This window comes from Eptatretus burgeri, chromosome 1 (genome assembly GCF_056783735.1).
Source record: "Eptatretus burgeri isolate ZD-2024b chromosome 1, Ebu_testis_v1, whole genome shotgun sequence".
Classification (NCBI taxonomy): domain Eukaryota; kingdom Metazoa; phylum Chordata; class Myxini; order Myxiniformes; family Myxinidae; genus Eptatretus; species Eptatretus burgeri.
Genome location: NC_140961.1, coordinates 75644124 through 75667170, shown reverse-complemented (window position 1 = coordinate 75667170; position 23047 = coordinate 75644124). Strand labels below are relative to the sequence as shown.

General features: G+C 45.9%; 1 protein-coding gene and 1 pseudogene across 5 annotated transcripts in view; one reads left to right on the top strand and one right to left on the bottom strand.

Annotated features, from left to right (window-relative positions):
- Nucleotides 1-23047, bottom strand: part of NSD2 (nuclear receptor binding SET domain protein 2) — a 152908-nt gene that overhangs the window by 118289 nt on the left and 11572 nt on the right. The window lies entirely within an intron of this gene.
- Nucleotides 16446-17850, top strand: LOC147034777 (uncharacterized; annotated as a pseudogene).

The following is a 23047-nucleotide window of genomic DNA, read 5'->3' as shown; positions in this document are numbered from 1 at the left end:
AATTGGCCCTGGGGAATTGTCACCACGGGCCAGCCCCCACCAGGCTGATTGACAGGTGTGGTCCCACCTAACTTTCTTGGCGATTCATTGCAGCTATGCTTACTTTAAAATGAATGTTTTGTGGAATCCTATCAAGTTATTAAAATTTTGATTAGTCATGGACCTTTCCACTGTAAAATGCAGTAGATTCATGTTTAAACCGAGTCCTGCGCTGAAACCAATTTTGAGTTTGGCTGTTTGAAAAAATAATAAGAAGAAGAATCACAAACAGGCTGTTTTGGGTTGGCCAGTTTTGGATCTCAGCGATGCTGTCAAAGAGTTTCATGAATGTTGTTGGCTGTGAAATCTTCCGCAGATGACTGGCTGGTACTTTATAGGTTTACAAATTTGTATAATGGTGGAATTTTTTTTTTTGAGGAATCGTGTTGTATTAAACTTCTGGAGTGTCCTTACCGTCCCTACATCGGAGCTCCAATGACTTCCTGAGAAGCAGAAGGCATTTATTAAGCATAAAACAATAGGCCTGGAGTCAGAATGGGACCACTATTAGAGTAAACAGGTTAGTTGAGAAAATAACTAAGCAAGTCAAACGATAATATGAGATGGACACGGCCACGACAATTAAACACAATTACAAGGCATTTTTCAAGTCTAGTCATCACGATATAAAAGTACTTTTTACCTCAAAAAGGAAGAACATTTTGAATTCAAGAACATTAAATATTATGTTACAGCCTTCAATGTTGCACCGCCCGGCGGGTAAGGGTCAAAAAGGTCCCAGTGTCCACTACTTAATTTGGGCGAATTGGCGTTGAAGAACACACGACCATGGCAAATTTGCAGACAGGGATAGGTGAGCTAGCTTGTCGGCAATTCGCTAATGGCAGCATTATATGTGCGAACCCAAATTGACCGTTTAACAGTTTATTATGCTAATTCACTATGTGCTATGGAGCCTGCTCCCGATGACCACACAAGTGTTCATCAAACAAGAAAGGGTTCATTAACAGGGAGATATAGGAGGAGGAAGAACACTGCCGCAAAGCAATGATAACGGGCTGTAACAAATTAAATAAATGAATAATAAATAAACATAATGCATCCTCAGGACCCCGACGACTTATTATAGCCTGATCGACTCACTCGGGGCCCACAGCACAGATAGGGAAGAAGACGAGAAAGAGAGAAAGAGAAACCTGCTCTGTGCGTGGCTCGTGTACACGACGTGGGTCTTTCCTTCAGGTGTGCAGCGGATCAGTGCTGGATTGCAGAGATGCCAACTTTTGGAAATCAGAATTAGGGAGGATTTGCAACCGACACCAAATAATGTGCGCGAAGCTCACATCTCGAGCGCGGAGAGCTCAACCCTTGCGGCGGGGTCCAGGGCCCGCCTTAGGGCCCTGGAAGCTCTGGGGTTCTAGACGCTCTCGAGTGCCCTCTGAGCCCTATTTTGGAGCATTTAACATGTTAAGAATTCCCACTTTTTGAACAAAAAAAGGGGAAAATTGTGCACTTTTTAATGTTACATGTATGTTAATATTAGTAAGTTAGGGGACAATCAAAGATTAACAAAAAGCACAAAAGAAGCAATATTTTTCTTACCTTAATGGCTGGTACTACTGCTGCTTGCTTTTTCCATGGCAGCTTTGCTGAGTGACAGCTGTGTGGCTCTTTTAGCCCTTCTGATTATGTCTTTGCTGTATTCTCTCTGGTAGCAAGGGGTGCTATGAGCTAGTTTTTCAATTAAGAGAGCTTCCAGGGTTTTGACACTCAAATTGGGACGAAATTCAGTGTGATTCTTCCGTACAAGACTGAGTGCCCGCTCACATGATGCGTTCGAATGAGGAATGACCAAGATTCCCTTCATCACTTTACTCAAATTAGGATATTTCTTGGCACCAGTGCAGGGATCTGTGAGCTGTGAAATCCGATGCCACTGCTCATCCACTCTCACTGTCTCAGTAGCAATTGTAGCTATGGAGGCGTCTGCCTGGTAGTGAGCGAATTCACTCTCAAGACTGTCTATGTCACTATCACCACCACTGAACAGACAGGGGAATTTCTTGATGAAAAACTCCACACAGTCAAACCCCACTTCTTGGTGTAGCTTAACATCCAGCACCTGAGCATGCTTGGCTAATTCATCATCTAGCGGTCAGGTTTTGAAGATGTAATTGCAGGCTTTCACATAATATGAGCGAACTGCACTGAAGAAACCTTGGATGTCTGACTCACTCAGAGTGAAGGTGGATTTCTTGAGACTCCTTTGTTCCCTTATATACAGTTTGGCATCGTTCCCAATCATGAGGTCCTCATCATTCTTCTGATGATTTCTGTCAGAGAAGGGTACATTTACCAGAGCAACCGATGACACCGATGGTTTCAAAAACCGTACGAAGATATCTTTCAGAAGACCATTCAATTCTCCGTGCAGGAGATGAATACAGGGTTCGTCTCTTTGGAGCAGAAGATTCCCCTTCTCAAAAAGCTTGTTAGCATATCGAAGGAAGAAACAATAGAGTTTTGTTTGTGGAGACAAGAACATCCTGTTGACACGTTTTTCTCTAGATTCCTGCACAGTGTTTGAGGAAGATGCGCTTTTAGTTGTAGAACTCGTAGTACACTTAGCCGCAGGGCGATCACACTTGCGTTTTCTGCCAGCAGAAGAGGTCAGACTCGTAGTACCAGATCCAATTTTACATTTGAGGAGAGAGCTTGAGGTAGGTGCAGCCAAGGAAGAAGACCTCTGATTCGAAGGTTTTGCTGAGCTTCTATCAAGTGATTTGGCAAAAGCAGAACTTAACTTGGGTCCTTCTTTGCCTGTAGATGGGACTATCACAGTCTTTCTCAACTCTGAAGGGATCTGCTTTGTAGATGAACGTGATGAAGGGCCGGTGATGCTACCTGCTCTCAGCATTGGTTTTGGTGCTGTCCCTGCTGTCTTCTTCGCAGCAGATACTGCAGTGGTAGTGGTGAATGCTGCTCCACTAGTGCTTGATCCTGCAGTGCCAGTACTGGCAGTAGATACAGTGCCGTCCTTCTTGCTCGTTGTTAGAGTCTTGGCTACAGTTGGTTGCATTTTTCTTCGTACTTCTTCTTTGAAGAAGAGGCGAAGTGGCTCCCACTGTACAATCAGCCTGTCTAGGCACTGACCAAGGGACAGCCACCTTGTTGCGACATGCTTCAGAATCTTGTGTGTCGTGGCATCACAGAGTTCTTGCAGTGCTTTCACTCCTTTGACGCGTTTACTACTTTTGTCCAAGTAGTAGTAAATATCGATGAGAAAGTCATCTAATTCAATGGGTAAGGCCTGAGCTGCCTTCTTGGCCGTATTGTGCATCATATGGCAAGGGCATCCCATGATGTAGCACTCTGGATTTTGTTTGTGGATATAAGCAGCGACTCCTTTGTGCTTGCCCACCATGACAGAGGCATTATCAGCACAAAAGGAAACACAATTTCCCCACAGAATTTTCCTGTCACTGAACTCATGATCAAGCAGTTTGAAAATGTTTTCTCCAGTGGAATCTTGTTTGCACGCAGGCAAACTTAGCAAACCTTGCTTCACAATCCCAGCACTGTTGTCATAGTACGAAATCAGGACAGGATATAGCTGGGCCTCACCACTGTCATTGCTACCGTCTGTAGCTAGGCTAAATGGAGCTAGTCTAGCAATATCGGCAATAGATGAAGCAGTAACATTTGACAACTCACCAATTATTGCTGAAGTTTTTGTTCTTGCACATCCATACTTTGAAGCAACTTTTGAATCTGGAAACTTCTTTTGAAATAGAGGTCCAGCATGATCTGAGACTGATATGGGCAAGTTATGTCCCACAATAAATCCACGAAAGAGAAGTTCCGCTCGGGTAACATCCTCTTCCTCGCTTGTCCCTTGTTTGGTGAAATAATTCAGAAGTGTACCGGTACTCGTGCTCGAAGATCTCTCCTTTGCAATGTCTGTGTGCCGTTTGCTTCCAACGTGCTTCCGAATATCATCGCGACCTCCGTGCTCAACTGAAATATCAACGCTGCATACTGTACAATACGCATGATGAATTCCTCTTTCAGTCTTTCAAATACACGGGTATTGGAGAATGTATTCGGTCTTGTACTTCTGAGACCATTTCTTGGTCTTCGTAAGCTTCTTTTCTGCCATTTCATAATCAACATCGAGGGCTTGAAGCATCGGTAACTTCGAAGTCGATGTTCCACAGCTGCAGCGCGACTCGTAGAACTCTAGCGGCTGTTAAACACTGCACGGTGGTCGCGACCGCCGGGCTGGTACGGGGCCCAGCTGCATGCAGTGAGCGTATCGCATGCATATACACTGTGCATACATACCGCATGCACTGTATTGCACACATACCGCATGCACTAAATCTCAGTGCATGATCGCATAAGCGAGATCCAGACCCAATGTTTCGCTGCTCCTCATTTGAATTTGCAATTTTTTACGTACAATTTGGTAGCAGCGAACGTTATGGAGTTACCACATGCTATACGTAGCAGACGATGCTTTTCATTCAATTCTCATACTAGTACATTCTGATTAGTGAACAGTGCAAAAATATCAAAATTTCGGGAGGATAAGGATAGTGATCGTAAGGGCGGGAGTTTGGGTGAATTTTCGGAAGCCTCCCGATGAAATCGGGAGGGTTGGCATTGCTGGGATTGTCTATTGCGGCACCTTGTTTGCTGGTGCAACCATGTTTGAAGCACACCATAAGCCACAGGAACAGTAGACTGGGGAAGCACCTCTGAGCAGGCAGGTACCAAGCAGTAGCAGGGACAGCAACTAACCACAAGCAGCAGGGACCCAGAAGGAAGAGCACCCACACAAACCAAGCATTCCAACCCCATGCCAATGCAGTGTACGTCTTGTAAAATCTCCCACGGGGACAGGGCTCAATTTCCCCCCTCCCGAGGGAAATCCCAAAGCTCTATTTGAGGGAGGCAAAAACCGACCAGGTAAAAAAAAAATTGTGGGCTACTTTTTGCTTTTTGGGGGCTGTTTTTTTTTTGTTTTCAGGGGCTCCTTTTTCATACAGTGACATAGTAACATTACCTTCTGTTTGTGTGCTGAATTTTTTCAGGGTTTTCTTGTTTTTATTGACATTTTTTGCAGTTTTACAAAAGAATAGCAATGACAGGGCTTTCATTTTTGGTACCTTCATTGGAAACGAGGTTCTTCTTTTTCTTGGTCGAGACAGTAGATGCACCTGTCTATGTTTCAGAAGATGAGCTTGAAGGCACTTTTGAAGTTTCTCTGGTACTTGTGGGTTGCGCAGGTTTCGGACGAATCAGAATGCGCTCCATCGTGATCCTGGTAACCGCATGCGCCATGCTGTAATTGAATATGCGAAATACTGAATTGTAACCCACAACCAGCCAACAGCACTCCAGAGCCGCGCAGTGAAACAACATCGCAAGACGGCCTTTTCCACCGGCAAAGCTACAAAGTAAACAATGCACTTTGGTGACTATTGTTTACGCCCATTGTGGTAAATAAAGAACATGGCCACGCCTGCAAGCAGATCACTAGTGGTCGTTCGTGGAGCAGGGAACGGAAACTAAATCGTAGATGTAGTAAACTTGTTTGGATGTGCTTCAACTTGTCATATTCAGAGACTCGTGTTTAAGGAGCACGATAGCTCATGCACCATCACGCTCTTCAGTTTTTGTCTTGGGGCATTGTTAATCACATGCCTGGAAAAAAAAAAAACACATCACATGCCTGGACACAGAATAGGGAGTCTCTCTCTATCGAGTGGAGCCTGTAGCTGCTGGTTGCATCATTGGTTGGGACGCGGCTATGCCGCTGATGCAGTGCCCCCCTTACCAGTACACTGGTGCTCATTTTGCCGACCTCGGAAGGATGACAGGCTGAGTCAACCTCCTGGTGTATTTTAGTTCAGCGGCCACCGGGGCTTGAACTCAGGACCCTAGGATCCCAAGCCACCACCCTAACCACTTAGCCAACACCAGAGAATAGGGAGTACACAACAGTAAACTACAAAGGAATGATGAATGTAACTCAAGCAACAACCAAAGTTGAAGCTCTTAAATCACATGTTGTCCCATCACTTCAACAGTGTTGGGAAGAGAGATTCAGCTTCTTGATCAAGAGGTTTACTAGCATATGAAGTGGTTTGACCGAGACAACTGGGGTGATGTGGAGTCTGATTTACAGTCACTTGAACTTCTGGCCTCCCGATTTGAAATGACACTTTTTCACTGTGACTTCAATAAGTCCAAACTGAGTGGAAAATATCTTCAAGTACCGCACATATGAGTTTCGAAATGTGTATCGGCGTCGGCAATAGCATTGTGGAGTGGGGATTTAGCACTCTCACTCACATGTCAGACAGGAGGCTAAATCTCAAGCATGGCACAATGGAGGATCTTTTTCTTGTTGAAGTCAACAATTTGGTCTGGACAGAAAGAGAGAGGGAAGAAGTGATGGAAGCAGCCCTTGACAACTACATGAAGCTCCGGTGGAAGGTCAAACTGGACGTCACCGACTCTACCCATCAGGCATCCTTGTAGCCAGAGTAAAATGGTGCAAAATCAGACACAGTGACTGAAAAATCAAGCAGCAGCAATGACAGTAAGTATTGTTGGCATCAACAGTGGTTCTGGTGGGGGGTGGGGTGGAAGTGGCTATGATCGGAATATACACATTAGATATTGAGGACGACCCCAATGATGCTGACATGGAAGTGTTTTTGGAGACTCTTGTTGGCAGCTCTGAGAATGAGGACATTACATTGGTTGTGTCTGTGTTGAACCCAGGCTGGTGTTGTACGACTTCACATTATGAATAGTTTCTAGTTGGAGGTATACTAAATATTTGTATCAGGGACAATTTGCATGAAATTGACAATGAACTGCAAGTGTTCCAGGTGTTTTCTCTCGATTTTTTTGAGACATTATCATAATAAAATACAATGTGCAGACATTGTTCTATTCTTGACTTCTCTATTTACTTGTGCAAATACAATCACTCTTGCGAGAACAAAAAAAACGAGAGCGATATTGACGGGAGCGATCACTCTTGCAAACAAAATCCAGGAGAGCCATTTACAACTCTCGCAGATTTTACAAACACGAGTCTCTGCATAATGCATGCTGATATTTACAGGGGTGACTTTTCTCATAATATTTTAAATTTTCCGCATCCTGTCTGATTTTTCGAGAGCAAATTCGTCTGCCACCCGGTGTATTGTGAGCCCTGTGTGGGCGTATCCGGGCCACTTGCAGCGCATGCCCAGTGCCGTGTCAGGCGATGATCGATGAACGACACCGATTGATGGACAATCCAGGAACATTCCATACCTAGACAGTCTGTTCGCCTTGAGCATGCAAAATGTCTATATATGATCACACCCCCAGCGTGTCGTGATCTTTGACCCAGTTATGCCACATTGGGGGGGGGGATTGATTGCTGCAAACTGCTCAGAATGGAAAAGTACACAAGACAGATGTACATCGAGGAAAGTTCAAAAATGTGAGAGTGGGGAGAGCTCAGACAATAGACACGCGTGCACGCACACGCACACGCACACGCACCACACACACGGTTTTCTTAGGGATGAGGGCTCTCTAAACACGTGCTTGACACTATCTCTCACGGGAATTACATTACACTTATTCTAACATGTACTATGAAATAACGATTCAAAACTCTCCCCCATTTTACCCCCCAGATCAGATCTGTAACAATTATATAGCAAGAATGCGAAAACATTATTCAAGTCCATTTTTAATTCAAGCACATAAGTAAAGAGCAGGTCAATGCAAATGTGGGTTCATTGGAGGACAGCAAGGGAGACTGACTGGTTCATGATGAAAGATAGATTGCAGGTTTAGCAAACAGTTGCTTTGCTTCGCTTCATTATTAAACACAAGAACAGTCAGGAGAATTACCAGTAAATGAGAGAATCAATCTCAGGGGTGAGGAAGGGTTTTTCAAATATTTCCAGGTCGGAGTATATAAAGGAAGTAAGGAAACAGTGAGAAAAGCTTAAACAGAAGATAAAACTCATGGGTCAGAAAACACTGCTTCGAAAGAATTGAGGGAAGTGGCAGAGCAGATAAGCACGATGTTAGTTCATATCTTTAGGATCCAGAGAAAAATGAGAGGAAAGACCTGGTAGTTTAGCTTCAGGAATACATTAGAGACATTTATTAGTGCTCAGATGAGGAACCATTTTGATAAATTAAAAAGGGAGTTTATATTTAACACATTTATTGGAGTCCTATGAAGCAGTTTCTCATGTGAATATATGAGAAGTGCAGTGAATGGGGTATTGAAACTTTCAGAAGACATTGGATATGGTTATGGCTTGAGGAATGGCTGGTAGAATAGCTAACTGGACAGGAAACTGGCTTAGTGATAAGGAACAAAGAGTGGCCGTCAGTGGGAGGATGTCTGGCTGGGAGGTTAAAGTGGTGGGGTGCCTCGGGGATTAGTCCAAGGACTGTTATTATTTAAAATTTACAGATAGCATTTTTACAGTGAGGTTCAGAGTAGGCCTTCTAAATTCGCAGACTGCACAAAGGATAGAGGCAGGATAGAGAGCAGAGAGGGTGATGATGAGATTCAGGAAAATCTAGATATTCATTGATCGGACAAAAGCTGGCAAAAGGCAGAAAATTCATTTGAAAATGTAAAGTGCCAGGGATGGGGTAAGAATAATTAAAATAGGAACTATATAACTTGAGGATCAGTCTTGGAGCACGTGACATAGCATAGCGTCAGCAGGTCGCGGTAAATCTATGAGGGTTTAAGGCTGTAATCAGCGGGATAAATTATAAATCAAAAGAGATCGTGTTAACACTGTACAGGAATATGGGAAGGCCTCTCCTCAATTATTGTGTCCATGTTTGCTTGCCATAGTTGCCATAGAGAGGGTAGGGTGAATGGATCTATTCTGAGGCAAGTTGGATAAAGCAAAAAGGAACACCTGAAGGAACAGGATGTTACACATTAGAATCTGATTATAGGGATGGTTAAGAGAAAGAAGGGTACAGACAAAATAAACTCAGAAAAGCTTTTCAGCAGAATGAGCAGTGACAGCACCAAGGACCACAAGCCTGAGAGTAAAGAAGAGGACAGTAAGGATGGTAGTAAAGCAGGGGGGAATTCAGTCATTCAGATGGAATGGTATTCCTGGAAGGGTAGCTACAGAAACCTAGAGGCATTAGGGATGGAGGAGTACATGGACATTGGCAGGATAGGGTGGGAGCTTGGTGTGGATAGGTGATGGAATACATGACTAGTGATTGCGATATCTGGAAGAGGGTCTCATCAAAAGAGACTTCCCTCAAGAGGGTCCACCCCTCCCTCAACTCAATTGGCTGCACAGCTGACACTGCACGTGAAAAGGCTGAATGCCTAAACTCGGTGTTTGCTCCTAAATCTTGTTTCCCAAACCCATTTCTTTCTGTACACACCTTACCCAGTCACACCCAGCTGTTCCTGGACTCTGTGTCCTTTTCTCCTGACAAGGTGGAGAGCTTGCTGTCATACTTCAACTCACATGCTACAACCGGTCCAGATGCCATCAGCACACGCGTCTTAAAAACATGCTCTTCTGCTCTTGCTCACCCTCTCTCTGTTCTGTTCACCCTCTCATTTGCTCAAGGTCATCTACCATCTGCTTGGAAATCAGCAAACATTACCGCTCTGCATAAAAAAGGTGCAAAAACAGATCCCTGCAACTACAGACTAATCAGCCTTCTCTCAGTCATCAGCAAGATTATGGAATCCATCATCGCTTCAGACATTAAATCCTTCCTCTTCTCCAATGGCTTCATTTCCAATCATCAATTTGGATTCAGACCAAGTTACTATACTCTGGACATGGTGCTTCTGCTCTCCCAACAATGGATGAAGGTACTTGATGCCAGACATGAAATCAGATCCATCTCCCCAGACATATCGCGTGCCTTCCATGCGGTCTGGCATCCTGCACTACTCACCAAACTCTCTTCCGATGGTATCCAAGGACATCTCCACTCATGGCTCGCAGACTTCCTCTCCTGTCGCAGCCAACGTCTGGCCCAAAATGGAGATCTCTTATCCCCTCTTCCTGTCCAGACTGGAGTTCCTCAAGGCAGCATTCTGGGCCCTGTTCTTTTTCTGGTGTTCATCAATGATCTCTCTAACTCCCTGGAAAATCCTCTTTAGCTCTTTGCTGATGACTCCACCCATTGCCGTACCATCTGTCATCCTTCAGGTTGCCAAGCAGCAGTTTCTTCACTCTCTGCAGATCAGGGTAATATCACAAGCTGGTCCAACACGTGGAACATGTCTTTCAATCCTGACAAATGTCACACTCAAACTTTGTCTCTCCGAAAGGACCGTCTGGAAACCCCCTCCCAAATACTTTATCAACAATCCTCTTGAAGAAGTTCTTTCATTCAAGCTTTTGGGTCTCACCATCTGCCATGATCTTTCCTGGGAAGGCCACATTTCCAAACTGGCCTCCAAAGCCAGTCACCAAACTGGGCATCCTACGTCATGCAAAGTCCTTCCTTGGCACACCTGAGCGACTAACCACTTGCAACGCTTTCGTCCGCAGTCTGATGGAGTACTGCTCTCCCCTCTGGGGTGGTGTTCCTGCCTCACACCAAGCTCGACTTCACACTATGGAAACGAAGGCTTTTAGGATCATTGGTATCTCCCGCAGTGAGGATGAGTCTTTGGGTTTCTCACTCTCTCACCACAGGCAGGTCAGTGATCCTTCTGTCTTCGACCGTCTCCTCTCCGGCCTCGCCACCCCCCCCCCTCCACTCTGACTGACATATGCCCCCCCCACCCCTCATATTTCCGCAGGGTGTTCAGGTCCACCAGCAACACCCTTCTGGTAAAACTAACAAAATCAAGAATCACTGCTCACCTTCACTCTTTCATTCCTCGTTTTTTTACTGCCTTTGGAACAAACTCCCACACTCTCTTGAATCGCACTCTTCCCTCCAGGTCTTCAAAACAGCTGTTCACCACCATCTCTTATCTTCCCCCATCCAAAACCATGATCTTTTCTTACTCCCGCTAATCCACCCCAAACCCACCTCCTTCAAATTCCCTGCTTTCCTTCCTGAAAGTCCCTGTCATACGTAAGGACCTGAAAGTCCCTGTCGTGTCCATCTTGTTTACCCTGTGTACCCCACCCCATTCCTTTCCCTTCCACAGACCTCCTCATGTCGATGTTGCCCACTGTTTTTTCCTTCCCTCTCCCACCCCTCTTGTCTCCTGCTCCCCTTGTTGTGCGTTCTGTGTGTTAGCTCTCATTCGAGCCTCAACGGTGTATACAAAAAACACACACAAAAAAGTGGGTGTGCTGTCGTCATCTGAATTCTTTCCTCACTATCCAACCCTCTTCACCACACCCCTCCACCATATATGCGCACTCACATGTACACGCAGTGATATTCTTGTTACTGCTCCCTCCCCATGAAATCAAGTAGACAAACTCATGGATTTAATTAATGTGGTGTTAATGGAGTGCCGGCCGAACGAGCAAGATGGCATTCCTCCCCTGTCAAATGTCCTTGGACACACACACACACACACACACACACACACACACACACACACACACACACACACACACACACACACACACACACACACACACACACACACACACACACACACACACACACACACACACACACACACACACACACACACACACACAGGGTCGCTGAAATAGGTGACCCTTATTGTCAGTAATTCTGTCTGTTTGTTTGGATGTTTGTCATCAGCATAATTGGTAGTAAACGTGGGCGGATTTTGACCAAACTCGGGTGGGAGGTACATCTTATGACCGAGTGCATTGGAAATTGTGATGGTTGCTAGGGACGCTTTGGTTCCCTAGCAACAACCAAAAAACCTTCAAAATCGGTACCGTTCACGCGAAATCAATTCCGAAAGCCATTATCCCACGTAGGGTTATGAAATTAGGCAAGAATGATCTACAGGTGATGCTCCACCAAATATATTCCGGTTTTTTGTGAAATATGGAATACTTCACCCGCAGCGCCCTCTACAATTAAGGTATGCGCGAAAATTGGCGAAAATTGAAGGCCCCCTAGCGACCAGGTGAGTACATCGATACAAATGAAACTTTGCAGGTTCATGGTACCTGCAATGATATGCGAGTACATCGATACGAGTACTACAACTTTGCCTCAGGACATATTGACCGATTTCGCTTAGGTCAGGGGTCAAAGGTCAATTCGTGCAAAAATCGATAATTTGCGAGAGCTGGAGGTGCCTTTGCGCCAAATGCTACTCCTCCTAGGGTTATGGTCGGATGGTCATGAAAATTCACACTAATCGTCTGGAATACATTGTGCACAAACGATCGAGCCGGATTTTCGACTTAGATCTTTGTTCACCCACAGCAACCCTCCAACTTTGGGGATTTCCGATTTCAAACCGCATTTTTGGTACTTTTCATTCAAATGCATGTAGCTGTAGTTATCAGTAGATGGAACTGGATGAGATTTGATACAGTATGCATAATCTTAAGGTGATTCCCTATCCGCTATATGACATCCATTTTGCTCTACATCTTTTAGTTTCCATGCTCGGCGACCCATTGCCGCCTACCAGCTCGTGTGTATATATATATATATATATATATATATATATATATATATATATATATATATATATATATATATATATATATATATATATATATATATATATATATATATATATATATATTGTTATGGTTGTGGAAATTCACAGAACACCATTCAGGTATCCCAGAAATCAGTTATGTCGATAAGTCTGTGTTCAGATACATTTCCCCACCGATGTCGAAGGGATTTATTCATGTAACTGGGCTGTGATCTTTGAGTCAGCCATTATTCTTTTGCAATCTTTATTTTGGACCAACTGCTTCACAACAACCACCTCCACCACCAACTGCATCTCAACAACCACAGCCACCTTCTCCACAACCACCTTAATCACAACCGCCCAACCACACCATCACAACCACCTCAACCACAACCACACCACTATCACGACAACCACAACCGCATTTCCGCCTCAGCACATCGTTGCCAGAAGCCTTGCATTCATTAAAGGAAAGCAGACAACGGCCCCCACCCCCCAACGAATAACATCTCCGCCGGCCAACGCAGCAGGAGCACAACCCTCCAGAAGAATGAAAACGGCCCCGATTCAGCGAGGAAAACCCCCTTGTTCAGGAAGTTTATCTCGCGCGCCGGGAGGAGAGGGGAGGGGCGGGGCGGGGCTCCGTGGATAAAGCTCGGAGGTGCTGGAACGCTGAGAAGATAATTGAGGCGCTGGAACGCTGGGAGAAGAGAATTGAGGCACTGGAACGCTGAGGAGAATTGAGGCGCTGGAACGCTGAGGAGAATTGAGGGGCTGGAACGCTGAGGAGAGTGTCTGGGAGAGACAGAATTGTGGTGGTGGAAGGATTGTGTGGTGCAGGAGAATTGTGGCGCAGAAGAGGAGAAAGAACTGTGAGGGTGGGACGAGCGAGAGGTCGGAATAAGGAGGACGGAGTCCCGAGGGTCCACCACACGGTCACTTTTCTTCCTTTTCTTTCCAGGGTATTTGAGTGAAAGTCTGTGGCGCCTTGTCCTTAAGTAAACCTGTTTAAGTAATTGTACATAATAAATAGACCAACGGTTGTAGTTCTTTCTCTTGCTCATGTCCTGTCCCTTACCCCCATTGCATTAATTGCTTTGATTACATATGTACCTGATTGCATACATGACTGCATGACTGCATTTGTGTCGTGTGTGTCATAAGTGTCGGTGTGTGAATGTTTACCCGTTCGTTGCATCCTTTGCCTCAATTGAACTGCCATAATTAAGTTCCGAATATAGCTGGTTGTTAATAACCGATAAGAGAATCGGATCCGGCAGGGCTTGGCAATATACACCGCTCGGCAAATCGCAAACAGAGCGAGCTGCTTAGCGGCTCGTTTCCAAGCAGGTCCCGTCGAGGTGTAAATCCCCGGCATTTGGCTGCGCACATAATTAAGTAAATCGACAATTCGGCGATCGGACCCTGTCGCGCGCGGACAGAATAGCTGGCTGATTTTCAGTGTGATTAAAGATACACCCGTAGCTGGATTTCGGCGTTGATCCGAAAGCTGCGACGAGGTTTTCCCGTTCGGTGGGCGAGAAGCGGTCGCCCGCACGCCGACGGGCGGGACACCACAACAATATAATATATATATATATGTATATATATATATATATATATATATATATATATATATATATATATATATATATATATATATATATATATATAATTCCAGCAATGTGTGTGTGTGTGTGTGTCTGTCTGCAACCGCCGTTTCTCGACAACCGCCAGTCCGATCTGATTGAAACTTGCCAGGAATATTGCCGGGAACCCGCGGATGTGCCTTTTCAAGGTTTGATATTAATCGGACGAGCGGTTCCCAAGTTTCGGCCATTTTATTGCTTTTTTCAGTGTTGGAACGGTGTATATATCGCAGCTGAAGTGTCGTTCCACCTTACCACCTTATCACCTTATCATGTCATTTTTTCCCAAAGATATCTCAGAATAATGATAACAGCATATTAATAATAATAATAATAGTACAATAATTGGCAGTAATAAAAAGAATAACGTGATACAATGACCAATGTCTGTCAACCAATAACGACCTATATATTGTCTGTCAACCAATAATGACCAATAACGTGTCAACCAATGACAGGACACGGTGCTATGACATCACGAATGACGTCACAATTAATGTTTATTTTTTTTTGTTTTTTTTTTGCACGATAGACGTCACAATCGACGCTGGGGACCTGAGTATGTGCCTTTTCAAGGTTTGATATTGTTCTTCATCCGTTTCAGCTGTTTCCCAAGTGTTTCCAAAGGTTTGAAAGCTGTTTTTTTTTCCCCAAGGTTTGAATTAATTGTTCAAATTATTAATTAATCCCAAGGTTTGAATTTTCCCAAGGGAAACAGCTGTTTCCCAAGGGTTTGAAAGCTGTTTTTTCCCAAGGTTTGAATTAATTGTTGTGCTTGGTAGACATTTGTGAATACATTTACAGAGAGAGGGGTGAGAGAGGAGGAGGGAGAGAGCAGGGGGAGAGAGGGGGTGAGAGAGGGGGGTGAGAGAGGGGAGGGAGAGAGGGGAGGGAGAGAGGGGAGGGAGAGAGGGGAGGGAGAGAGGGGAGGGAGGGAGGGGAGGGAGAGAGGGGAGGGAGAGAGGGGGACGAGAAAGGGGAGGGAGAGAGAAGGGGCGTCACAATTCAAGAGAGGGGGAGAGAGGAGGTGGCGAGAGAGGGGGACGGGAGAGGGGGTGTGAGAGGGGGTGAGAGTGGGGGCGAGAGAGAGAGGGGCGAGAGAGGGGCGAGAGAGAGAGGGGCGAGAGAGGGGCGAGAGGGAGGAGGGGCGAGAGGGAGGAGGGGCGAGAGGGAGGAGGGGCGAGACGAGGGGGGAGAGAGAGAGAATCCTCACAATTCTTCTTCTTCTTCGTTTGGTATGACATCACAATCGACACTGGGGACCCGAGTATGTGCCTTTTCAAGGTTTGATATGGTTCTTCATCCGTTTCAGCTGTTACCCAAGTGTTTCCCAAGTAGTGGGGGGGGGGCAACGTTATAGATTGGGATTCCTGTTGGTTTTGCATGTAAATTTTTTGCAACTATTATGAATGTGTTCTTAGCATTGCCAGGAAGTGGAAAAATATTGTCGCCATTTTTTTCTGTGGACCTTCAGTAACCTTGGCACAACGTCAAAGCTGAAAGGTCATTTTTGACCCAACGTACTGTATTAATCATGCTTTGTTTCAGAGTCTGGAGTGCCAGAATGTTACATTGTGTTTTCTAAAGTGTTTCTGACAAATATTTAATCTGAACTAACAGTGTCTTCATTACAGAATGTCTGTTTATCCTGTTTATGATCAGACAACTAACTTCTTGTTGAACTTCGCAGCCACGACCCATCCAAACCAGCATATAATACTGAGATCTCACTTTATCCTCTTCAGCTAACTTTTGCATGATAGTTAAGACCTTAGAAATAAGAAATACACATCTACAATCATTTGCAAAAGTTTAGGACCACCCTGAGAAAATGTCAATTTAGCAACCCTGGACAGGTATTGCATCATCCACGCATAGATGTTGCGTCACCTGCCTAGAACATTCAGACGCGTGCTTGTACTTGCTTCAAGAACCTTTGCAGGTGTCTGTTGTGAATTCTGATTTTTTTCTTCTTTTTTTTTTTGTGATTTTGGTCCTGCGGAAAAATGGGCAAAAAAACGTCTCTGACAGAGGTTCAACAGGCTGACATTTTCTCAGGGTGGTCCTAAACTTTTGCAAATGACTGTACATTCACCCTAAATTTCGTGTGTTGCAGATTGAAGTGCATGAGCCATTAGGAGCAGTCACACAAGATGGAGCCCAGTACCAGTAAGAAACCAAGACCAGAAACTGATTTCAAACTGTGTATTCAGTGTCAGGAGCCTGGCACTGGTGTCCTAGTGTCTGAACCATCAGAGGAAACCTACTCAAAGTTCAAAGATTATGCACAGATCAGTGGGAAATTGCATGGGTACACTGCCTCCAATCTAAAAGATATGAAAGCAAAGTGGCACAGAAAATGTTATATGGATCTACTTGTCACAGTGTTCACCTTGAGCGTGCCAAGGCACGATACCAGAAGGCCTACCAAGGAGAGAGTCAGCATCTACAGCAGAGGCGTGGACGGCCTTCTTCTGCAGCCACTAGTGTATCAGACTGCTGAAAGTGAGACTCTTCACTTCACACGTTCAGCAACATCTCATTTCAATGCAAAGCAGTGTTTCTTCTGCCAAGAAGACAGGAAGGAGCCAGTTCATGAGGTGTGTGCATTCAGTGCAGGGAAACAACTGCAAAAGGCTGTTGATGAAAGCAAGAATCAAACTTGGAAGGTGCAGCCTCAGTGCCGCCATCACTAACGACGATGCTCGTGCCATTGATGTAAAGTACCACCTCTCATGCTGGGTTCACAATGTCCAGCGTGGTGCAACCAGCAGCAGTGAGGACAAAGCGTATACACAGCAAGAAGCTAATGTTGGCAAAGTAGTCTCAGACATTGAGTTTGTCAGCCTAGTTTTCACTCTGCTCCAGGCTGGAGAAGTTGTCACCATGACAGACCTCAAGTCGGCCGACTCTAATATGCTTGAATACAATGATGTACACATAAAGCCATCTACACGAGATATCAAGGAGAAGATCACCTCTCACATCGATGATGTCCATTTCATGAAATCGAAACGGCAGAATGAGTCAGACCGTGTGTTCACAACAGCTGTCCGCGATGCGGCGATGGAGGATGCTATGGCAAAGACTACTGAAAGTGACATTAGGCAACTGTTCGAGAGTGCTTCTGTACTTCGAGCTGCCATTACTGCCCAGAACAAGCACCCATGGGAATTCAAAGAAGAACTGAGCAATGAAGATGCTGAACAACATGTTGCAAAAGCACTCTCTGCCTTCATTCGCTGGTTGGTTGCAGGACCAGCTGCAAACATTGAAACAGACACAGTCCGTTCTGCCACCATTCATCGAGATGTTCTAACCATCAGTCAGTACATCATGTATTGCTTCAAGTCAAAGCGCCAAGTCACATACAAGCCAAAACAACCAGATGCTCCATTCCGCCATCGTTTGGAATGGCCACAACTGCTCTCTGTTGGCATTGCAGTTCATCAGTCCACGAGGAGCAAGAAGCTCCTTGAATTCCTGCATGGGGTTGGCCTCTCTGTAGATTACACAAGGATCCTGAGGCTTGAAACCCACTGGCCAATGCAGTCATAGAGGCAACCCAGGAACAAGGAGCATATTTGCCAGCAACAATGTGCAAGGGGACATTCATGTTCTTTGCCATCGACAACAGTGACTTCAATGAGGACACACCAAATGGGAAGCGGACCCTACATGCAACAGCCACCGCACTGTATCGATGCAAAAAAACCTTCGATTGACCCACAGAGCACAAGCAAGTTGAGGCTGAATGACTAAAAAGCCAGGGACTGCTCTCTGAAGGGCTGCCGCGTCTCCCGTCCGTGCCTTCATGACAGGGCCGCTCGCCAAGCCGCAGGCGCAGGACCTCTTCCCTCGACAAGACAAGCAGAGGAAGCCTCGACAACCAGACTCTCGAACCAACTGGACCAACCGAAGACCAACCGAAAACCAACTCTCGACCAACTCTGGACCAACAACTCTCCTCAAGGTCCGTCCTGTCCGCCTTTTGTAGCGCGGGGCTCCGCCCTTCGCTCCACCCCGTTTTCGGCTCCACCTTCCTTCGAGCTTCTTGGAGAAGCCTCTCGAAGGGGGGTGTGCCCTCTCGCTCTCCCTCCACCCCACCCTGTGCGGGGGCCGGGGGAGTCAGTCTTGGCTCAGAGCCAGGAAATTATTCCCCCAAAAAGAGGCCACCACTGTGGTGTCGTGGCCGAGGTGCGAACAGGCAGACACGAAACGGAGGGTAACACAACTCCGCTTTATTGCCTCGAGCGAGAGGGTGGGCGTAGGATGCCCGTAACTCCGCTTTAGTACGCACTCAATGCACCCTACAGGCACACCTACTCCAATAGTTTCTGAGATATGAGCAATAATGTACATGTACGTATGGCATATAGGTTCGAAAATCAGCATTTGTAATGTATAATACAATCATTCTAACCTAGCCATGACAGGGAACACAGGGAACGACCATCAATTGCTTTGAAGTATCATATACTTTCATTTTCAACTGGGCCTGAGGGGAAGAAACAAGTGCTGCTGTTGCTGCATTGAAGAGGAAATTGAAAGCCTAAGTCAGGTTAGTGAACACTGTGTACGTGAACTCACTTCTTGATTGTATAATACATTACAAATACTGATTTTCGAACCTATATGCCATACGTACATGTACATTATTGCTCATATCTCAGAAACTATTGGAGTGCCCATCACAAAATTTATGTGGAAGCTTCTTGACATCATAAGGTACCTCTGGGATGAATTTGAGGAAATTTGAAGGATACATTTTTTGTGGAATCACGATTGAAGTTTATATTTTGTGATAACTTTTTTGTGGTTGGAGGTAGGAAAATGTTGCCCAGACAAATTCATAGGGCATGAAAATACCTTTAAAATGACACCAAAACCAGCTCTCGAGGTGTTATACTTTTAGAGATATGGCCATTTGAATTAGCGACATCGTGCTAATTAGTCCAAGGTTCGTTAGTCTGTATCTCACTAATTAAGAGGCTGTTAGCAAAAATATTTGAGTTCTTGCCGTTTTTCATGGGTCCCAATTGGTTCCCAAAGTTTTACAAAAATATGAGAGATGACGGCAGATTCTTTGACGATTTGACATGGAATGACTCAGTTGCAGGAAGCAATGAATGGACACCAATGTTGTATCGCCGTGGCCCCTGCCACCGAGACCTCGCCCTCGGGTCTCGAGGGAGGCCCGGGCCCAAACGGAGGTGCGGGCCCCGAAGGAGACACAGGCGCACCTGGAGGTACGAACTCCGAAAGAGGAACCTCCTCCCACAGACTCTCTAATCGGCTCGGCACGGGACGTCCAAGGCCACTGGCTGGCGCCGTCCCGTCTAGTTGAATGCGGGCCAACCAGCTCCGACCCAAAAGGGCGGGGCCTTCCCCTCGCACCACGAACAGCGAGATCTCGACCCGCTGACCTTGATGGGCGACCAAGACGTGTGCCCTGCCAACCTCTGGTTGCACCTCACTGGTATACGTGTGCAACGCGAGGGTAGACCTGAAAAGGCGTAGAGCGGGGAGTGCACGAGCGGTGCCCTCGCTCATGATCGACACCGCCGCTCCGGTATCAACTTGAAACACGATCGGCGTTCCATCCACAAAACCTCGCACAGGTCGCAGGTCTCGACCCGGGATGTAAAAGCGTACGCCATGCACAACACCTCGTACCGGTCGCAGGTCTCGCCCCATGTCGCTGGGGTTGCCTCGTACTGGCTGCAGATGTCGCTGAGTGTTCAGATCGCCGTCCGACTGGCCGCGTTGCAACGCCTGGCCACAACCCACACCGAAGACTGTGTGTGCGGTTGTGGGCACCTGGTATATCGCGCGGACCTCCGGATCACCTGTCATGCTCTGGCCAGTGAGGGCTCGGACATCAGTCAGAGTCTGCTCAAGAGCCGACGCCGTTTCTGAGTTGAATGAAATGTCCTCGTCCTTTAGCCGTGGAATGGCAGAAACCATTTCCGACTCTTGCCAACCAGATAAAAAACTATCTTCGAGCCTGGCCTGCCGTTCACTCGACGTGAAATTGCAGGCGACGGTGAGATGTCTCACCCATGCGGCGAAACTCGCGATGCGCTTCCCTGGGCTCCTCGCCAGGTGATCGAACTCGTCCCGCGCGAGCTGCGCTGATTCTCCCGGCGCTCTGTGCACCTGACAATCCAATTGTCCCGGCAACGACTCAAAGTCAATGCCGAGGTAAACAGGCACTCTGCACGTGTCGATCCGAAACAACGTTGTCGCCAAACTGTGGTGTCGTGGCCGAGGTGCGAACAGGCAGACAAGAGCCGGAGGGTAACACAACTCCGCTTTATTGCCTCGAGCGAGAGGGTGGGCGTAGGATGCCCGTAACTCTGCTTTAGTACGCACTCAATGCACCCTACAGGCACACGACCTACAGGACACTGCTAATGATACCACATGATGCTAACTGGTGCTACCAGCCTCTAGCGGGCGCGAACAGCTATATGCATTGCAGACATGTGACTACAATCACAACTCCTCCACGCCCCCACAACGCTCTATGCCAATACACCACACCCACCTTTTCTCACCTTTGACCCCCGGCTCGGATCGCACCTCCCCCACACTGAGCGCGGAGAACTCAAACGGGAGAAACAGGCGGGAAAAGCCCACCGAGCATCGTTGTAGGTTTTTGTTTGTTCCTCCGCAGAGATCGTAACCGCACGGGGCCTGTTGAATGGCGAGTGGCGAAGATGTGGTGGCGTAGATGGTGGAGGTGGCGTGGTTGTAGTGTGGTTGGCGCTGTGGTGGGGATGGCGTGGTTGTTGAGATGCTGTTTGTTTGAAATAAAAGATAGAGAAAGAAAAACGACTAACTGGAGGATCGCAGCCCAAATGGATCACATAAATTCCCTCTATACAACACGTTTGGGCTAACTACACATGTACCGATGGAGATATCTCACCTGAGGGCCCTTTATGGTGTAATGCGAATTTCCACAGCTGTAACAATATTATTAGAAATCCACAAAGACAGAAATGCCGGTGATTCCATTTATTTTGGATCCTTTTCACTTTGGTCAATAAAGTTTGGATCGAGGAGAGATCGAAGGTGGAATGCCGGTGTAGTTCCTTACAAACACTGTATACACACCTTAAATGACGGTGAATAGACACCCGATTTTCGAAGGACTACCATTTGAAAAATAAAACCTCAATCAAAAATCGGCTCGAGTAAAATTTTCTAAATATCTCGAAGTGTTTAATTCCGAAGTGTCGTTTCTCTACATTCAAAACTGAAGGACAAGTATTGAAAATACTGTACGCGGTTTTTCGGCCGCTGCACAGCAACGGGTGGTTGCTTGGCAACGAAATTCAAACGCGCACATTCCCAGTATATATTCCACCTGTTGGCAAAGTTTCATCGAAATAGGTTCGCTGGTTCGTGCTGTGGAGCCTCACGTTGGAGACACACACACGCACACACAGCCGGAAAACCCGACAATAAGGGATATCTCATATATATATATATATATATATATATATATATATATATATATATATATATATATATATATATATATATATATATATTGTTACGGCTGTGGAAATTCGCAGAGCACCATATAGGTCCTTTGATCAGTTATGTCGATAAGTCTGTGTTCAGATAGATTTCCCGACCAATGTTTAACGGACAATTATTCGTGTGCCGGGCTGTGATCTTTGAGTTAGCCGTTTTTCTTTTGCTGTCGTTATTTTGGACCAACCGCTCCACAACAACCACCTCCACCACCAACATCGCTCTCATCAACCGCTTCACAACCACCACCACCATCGCTCTCACAACCGCCTTCACACAACCATCCCCTCCACAACTGCCCTCACACAACCACCTTCTCCACAACGCCAACCACAGCCACCATCTCCTAAACCGCATCTTCCCCAATACCCAACAACATCACTTCACCTTTGGCTCCGCGGGCGCCGCCATCTTGCCGCCAGCCACGGCAAGATCGCTGCAAAATAAACGCAGGGGTTTCCTTGCATTGTTCGTGGTTTGTCCCTTGCATGTTACATAATTGCATGCGTGCTTTTGTCGATTGCAAACTGCATGCGTGTCTTGCCTTGCTTGATTACATGACTGCATATGTGCCGCTTATTCAATAAATGTGCTTGTTTAAATGTTAACCCGTTCGATGCGCCCTTTTCCCGAATTGAATTGCCGTTCTGCATTCGGAATATAGTTGGTTTTTAAATAGCCGATAAAGTGATCGGGTCCAACGGGGCTGCGCGATAAATACCCCGCTCGGTTATCCCAAAACGAAGCGAGCTGCTGAAGCGGCTCGTTTCCAAGCGGCCCCGTTGAGGTATACAGTCTCTCGGTAGTCTGCCCGCGCGATTAATTAGGTATATCGACAATTCGGCGATTGACTCTGTAGCGCGGGTAGAATATTGACTTGGCTGTGGTGCGCTTAAAAACACACCCGTGGCGTTGATCCGGAAAGCCGCGACGAGATTGTCCATTCGGTGGGCGAAGCAGCCGCTATTGGTTAAACGCGGTTGTTCGCACGCCGGTGGGCGGAAATCTACAACAATATACACACACACATATATATATATATATATATATATATATATATATATATATATATATATATATATATATATATACATATACATATATATACATACATATACATACATATATATATATATATATATATATATATATATATATATATATATATATATATATATATAGTGTTGTGGTTACCAAATTCGCAAAC